Consider the following 6,000-nt stretch of genomic DNA (forward strand, 5'->3'; position numbering starts at 1 on the left):
TTTTTGTGGAATGATTTGATAGTGTTGGAGCAGCACTTTATATTTGGAAAGTGAAGGTTTTTGCTGCTCAAAAATCTGACATCCTCATCACAGGATTAAATGTGGGTGCACAGACACGTGGAAAGATTTTTCTAGTGTATGTGATGTACCAAAGCCCCACATAATCAGAGATCTGTAATAAACTCATTTTCTGCCCATGTACAACTGGTACTAGGGGAACCGCTTCCCTATTTCACTTCTCAAGAAATGCTCCCCACAAAAGAGCAAGCCTCCAGAGGCCCCTGATCTGAATCACCATTTATTACACTGCCTCTTGAAATCTCTTACAGTCCCAAGCTGAGCACTGAACAAAGACCACTGCTCTTTCTCATAAAATGTTACAACCCACGCCATGCAAGCATTAAGAGATGTTAAACTGTGTGTAGACATGCTGAAAGCTGTCCTACATTAAATTAGTGGGAGTTACATTGCTGGGACAAAACTTCACCCCAAGAAATTGCAGGATTAAGCCTCCAGATTATATTAACATCTGTTGTTTTCAGAACATAGCAAACGTTATCGCCTGTTCCTCCACTGAGCATTCGGTCATGGGAAAAATAAGAAAAAAATAAAGGAAAAGGCATTGCTTTGCACACTTGCAATCTCTCCTGAAACTTCTCTTTCTAACAGTCTTGAAGAACCGCTCTGATTCCCAGCTACGGATTATCTGTGAGAGAAATACCTCATGTAGGAACAGCTGCAGTTCGGAGTTTTAAGGTTGACATGAGAGTACTTCGTGTCACTTGAAAAGCTATTGAAAACTTCCAGCAGACACCGTCACTTCAAGACAGTCTTCTTCTGCAGAAATCTGAACATTTCTCAGCCCATTTGTCAACTCATCACACTTCTAAAACATGGACATTCTAACTGTGCAAATGTTATCAGTATTTTGTCCTTTCTAATTAATACTATTGGGTTTTTGTTTGTTTGTTTGTTTGTTTGGACAAACACTGAGTTTTTGAAATAATTTGCTTCATATCACAATTTAGATTGTGTTACACAAAAAGGTTAAAGTCTGTGGAAAATTACACACAACCCCCATATGCACATTCCGAATCTTTATTAATCTGAAAATTAGCTAGTTTTCCATCACATCATAGAATGGCTTAGGTTGGAACGGACTTTAAAGATCATCTCATTCCAACCCTCTGCTATGTGCTGGTTGCCAACCACTAGACCAGGGTGCCCAGGGCTCCATCCAACCTGGCGCTGAATGCTTCCAGGGATGGCATCCACAGTTTGACGTATGCAAGTTTGGCACAGCTTACTGAGAACTGATAGTACGCATCACATATGGTACAATCAATTCCAGAAATTAATATATTTATGGAGCATTTAGGGAGTCTGCAAGGACTGTCAAGATGCCTGAAGCATTGGTTTCTACAGCAGCATTGGGTGATTTGTCGCCATTTCAATTTCATCTTGTTCACAGCAACACCTCTTAAAAGTGTTAACATAGATTTCTCAAGAGTGTTGAACTGACTTCTCAGATGCTTCAGCTACTGTCTCCAGAGCTGATGCAACACCACTTCAGAAAAAAAAAATACAGTGAACAGAAAGACATCATTTCTCTGACTACACTCAAGTCTGTGGTTCAGATCACACTCCACATCTGTTCGAGGTTGGGTTCAGAGTTGGTGCTTCTTACTTTGCTCTGCCTCTGCTGTCCTGTAAACTGTCCCACCATAGTTTCAGGATGTAGCACAGGGAAAAGGAGGATTTCATTAGCTAGCTGCAAGCTCAGATTGTATCTCTGGGCAATGCAGCTGGATTTTGTATCCTGGCTTCTGTGGAAGCAGCCCGGAAAGCCCACCTGAACCAGCAGCACCGTGGGTCCAACCTACAGCTGAAACAGCCCAAAGCTCTCCTCATTGGGAACATCCTGGTTTTCCCCCCACAACAAGGCCTAATGAACATCATCAGAAAAAAAATCACTACAATCCTTTTTGTTTCATTACTCAGAAGCAAAAATATTTATCTACTTAAAGGTACACTTCTATCTACTAGAATCTAACTAAGCAGTGGATAAACATGACATAAAACAAATCAACATTTCATACACTGCCAGGTGAAAGATTAGAAAATATCAAGCTTTTTGTTTTATTATTATTTCTCTCCATATTATCCCAATTTCAAGGACATTTATACCCTAATTTTCCACACAACCCTCAGCTAAAACATGCCTCATTAGCTCACATGCAAGCTTTCATGCCTCCATAACACAAATTTCTCCTCTCTTCTGCCTCAGATGGCATTTTTCTCCTCAGTGCTGCGGCTTAAATTGATTTACTGCCCCAAACACAATTCAGATGCTCTGCGGTTTCATGGCCCTTTTAAACTCTTCTCAATGGCAGCGGATATGGAAGCGCTGTTCAGGTCCTCGCATTTAACATCATTTGATTCTTCTCTCTCTGTCCTCCATCTCCCTCACTTCCCCTTATTTGTATTCTCATCAGTGTCACATTAAATGCCATGGAACATGCTTTTAAGGTAATAACAGGCCTGAAGTTTATGAAATAAAAGATTGATATCTGCTTCATAAAACTCAGGGGAAGCAATATCTTTTCTGCATCTCGCCATCCCTTTTCTGTAGCTACCTTTATACATTTTGGAAGCAGAGAAGCATTTAAAGAAAGGGAAAAAAAAAAGGAGATATCTCCAAACAGCTGTGGGATTTGGGAACCTGGTGTGCTGTTAATTTCTTTATCATTCTAACAGCTAGCAAGTTGCACTTGTTTCTTTGTGTATTTCGGTGGTATATTTCTATCAAGGGCTTGGAAATCTTTTCCTTTAAATGTCACTAGATTCTGAAATGTTCAAGCTTTGTGCAGTAGTTTATGGTTGTCACACACTGAAAGGGCAATGGATGAAGAAACTGTCTATTACTGCAGATAAGCAGAATGGATGCCAGCTATCCGGATGGAATGAGGAACAAAGCTGTGAGATCCGGCTGGAATTGTACACTGATGCTCAGGCTGGAAGCATCTGGGTACCACATGTGAGACCTGTGTCATTAGACCGAATAACCTTTAACTCTTCTTACCTGCAGGTTGGTTCTTCTAGACCTGCATTCAGATTAAGGACATACTCATAGTATGCATTAGAGGCTTTGGTCACAGATCTTTATTTGGGCTCCAGCACTTGCTTCAGCTTCTGCTTCATCAGGACTAAGCTCTCCAGAGAAGTACCTGAGTCAAACAGTTTCAGGGTGATGACAGAATGTAGATCCGACAAAGCTCTGGCATGGCGATTCTTTTTAGAGTTGAACACTACTCACAGTTTAACCCTTAGTTTTGCAGATTAAAAGACTGACACAGGTACATTTAAGATGAAAAAATCTTCCTCTTTGTGGTCCTTTTCCCTCCTCCCCCCCATTTTCTTGGCAGTCATAGACTGTGTTTTTCACCCTTGACAGCATACCTCAGAACAAAAAAGCCATTGCATTTCAACTTCTTGCTTAGCTGCCTCTGAATACTGATTTTTTTTTTTTTTTTGTTGTTGTTTTTGTTTTATAATTATTTTAAAATGCTGCCCATTTAGCAAAACTTGCTGAAGTGGATAGATGAGAGAGGTGGGAGAACCTGAAGAAGTAAAATACAATGCTAACGGTATTTACACCAATTTGTCAGTGTTCCTCTTCAGGCTTTTCAATGAGCACTGGAACAGGCTCTACAGACACAGTCCACAGCCCACCACAGGGCATACCAATAGATGCTCCTATAAAAGTGGTACATAGCATCCCAACATGGAGAACAATAATGACATTTTGAGCTCAAATAATGTATTTGTATATTTTTTTTCTTTTCTTTCTCCCCATTCTCCCAAACATCATAGGTTGCAGTAATAGCAGTAACAGAGCTGTAGCTCTTAAGAAAAGCATATTTGAGGTTTTGAAGTGAAAGGACGTTGCAGACCTGAATTACCCACCAGAAGAAATAGTAAAAGAGCCCAAACTGATCAACCACTGGATTCAGAGCAGGTCTTTCCTTTCTGAAAAATATTAAAGGACAAAGTATGTTTTCTTTCCAAGTGAGGGGAAATCTCTGAGCACGGCACAGGCTGGCCCAAAAGAAATAAAGCAGTTCTGTAAACACCATAAATGTATAATATGAAAGCAGCAAAGCCCTGGCCCCAGACCCATACCCAAGCTTTGGAAAAATACTTAAGTAGATTGAATGAACTTTGTTGGCTGGAGAAACGTCTCTAAACTTGTGAATTAATGTGAACCATGGTTCAGTTTTGTTTATGTATCTGAGGGCACACAACTGGTGAGGGTCGTTTCAGGAACAGCTTGTACTAGGTGTACTGCACTCTGCCTAGATATCTGTGCTGCATTCATCCACTGTCTGAGGAAAGGGCTGTTTAATAACAAGAGGGAGCAGAGGAGGGGAAGACACGCAGTTTACTGAATAATAATGTCAAAATTCAATGCACCAGAGCATTTTGATTTAGCCATTTCAGGGGATGGCAGCCCTAAAAGCAGCACTTCACCTGCTATAAGAACACTGATAATCTGAATAAGCACAGGGAGGAAGCACACAGATAATATCCCTGAGACACAGAGTAGACAAATATATAAACTCTTAGCCAACCACTCCTCAAAATGGTCCTTCTCCCATCAACACAGACCTTTCCTCCTCAATGCTATTTATCTAGAAAAAGAGGAAGTGAAAATAACTGAGGCAGAAAGAAGTTTGCTCTATCTCTGCTTCATCGAGAGTGGCAAGAGCCAGCAGATACAATCTCATACTGATCCCATCTTAATGGAAAACAGATGTGGACATGTGGACGTTCAGCTACTGCAATTGAAATCATGAACAAGGAAGCAGTTTTCTTAAAAAAAAAATAAATAAGTAAATAAAAAATGACTGAAAACCAGAAAGTTTTCCCTTTAAAAGATGAGTCTGGTCATTCTAAAGCAAGGTAGCTGGATACAATACTGCTATCAAAGCAACTGTGCAGTTATGTAGGTGGTTAGCTCCAAAAATAAGCAGAACGGCCTGGGAAGGCAGCACAGACACTTAAGACCTGGCTATTCATGGGAAAGTCTTCACAGTTATTGCAGATTGGCATCAGACTACTGACTGCAAGCAATCCTTATTTTAAGAGAATTCTACTCTTTACTTCTATTTTCCAGGGACAGAAACACTGCCACTCATCATACAGCTCTACCAGGGGACTTAATTAACTGTTTCTTTTAGCTCTCAGTTCAGAGTAGATGAAGATTCCAGGTATAAGTTAGAAGATCATCCACGGTTGCAAGGAAAAGCGCGGTCACAATGATTATTTCATAATTCACCTTGATGTCCACGTCCTCTCTCACACTTAGACCTCACGTAACTACTTCAACTCTGAAACAAAGTGCAAATCTGAAGCAAAAATTTGCTCTTCCTCCTCAACTTCTTTGAAGATCCCCCCTGCTCAGATTCTACCTCCAGTGCTGTACATTGCATGTGTTCCATGAGCTCTTCTACAGAGATGACAGTTTTTCATCACCTCATAAGAATACACACTTCCATGCAGTCCAGTTAGACATAAATAACAGAAGTCAAAATGAGCTATCATCCTTTTTCCTGCTAATGGCAGTTAGGAGATGTTGAAAACTGATATGCTTGCAAGGCCCCATCTACAGTACTGCATCCAGGCCCAGTACAGGAAGGACATGGAGCTCTCAGAGCAGGTCCAGAGGAGGGCCTCTAAGATGGTCAGAGGGCTGGAGCACCTATCCTATGAGGAACAGTTGAGGGAACTGGGCTTGTTTAGCTTAGAGAAGAGATGGCTTTGGGGAGACCTCACTGTACCTTCCAGTACTTGAAAGGAATGTATAAACAGGAGAGGGAATGCCTGTTTACAGGGGTGGACAGTGATAGGATAAGGGGGAATGATCTTAAACTGAGACAGGGGAGATTTAGGTAAGATATTAGGAGGAAGTTTTTCATGCAGAGGGTGATGATACACTGC

The sequence above is a fragment of the Excalfactoria chinensis genome, chromosome 6 (assembly GCF_039878825.1).
Source record: "Excalfactoria chinensis isolate bCotChi1 chromosome 6, bCotChi1.hap2, whole genome shotgun sequence".
Lineage (NCBI taxonomy): Eukaryota > Metazoa > Chordata > Aves > Galliformes > Phasianidae > Excalfactoria > Excalfactoria chinensis.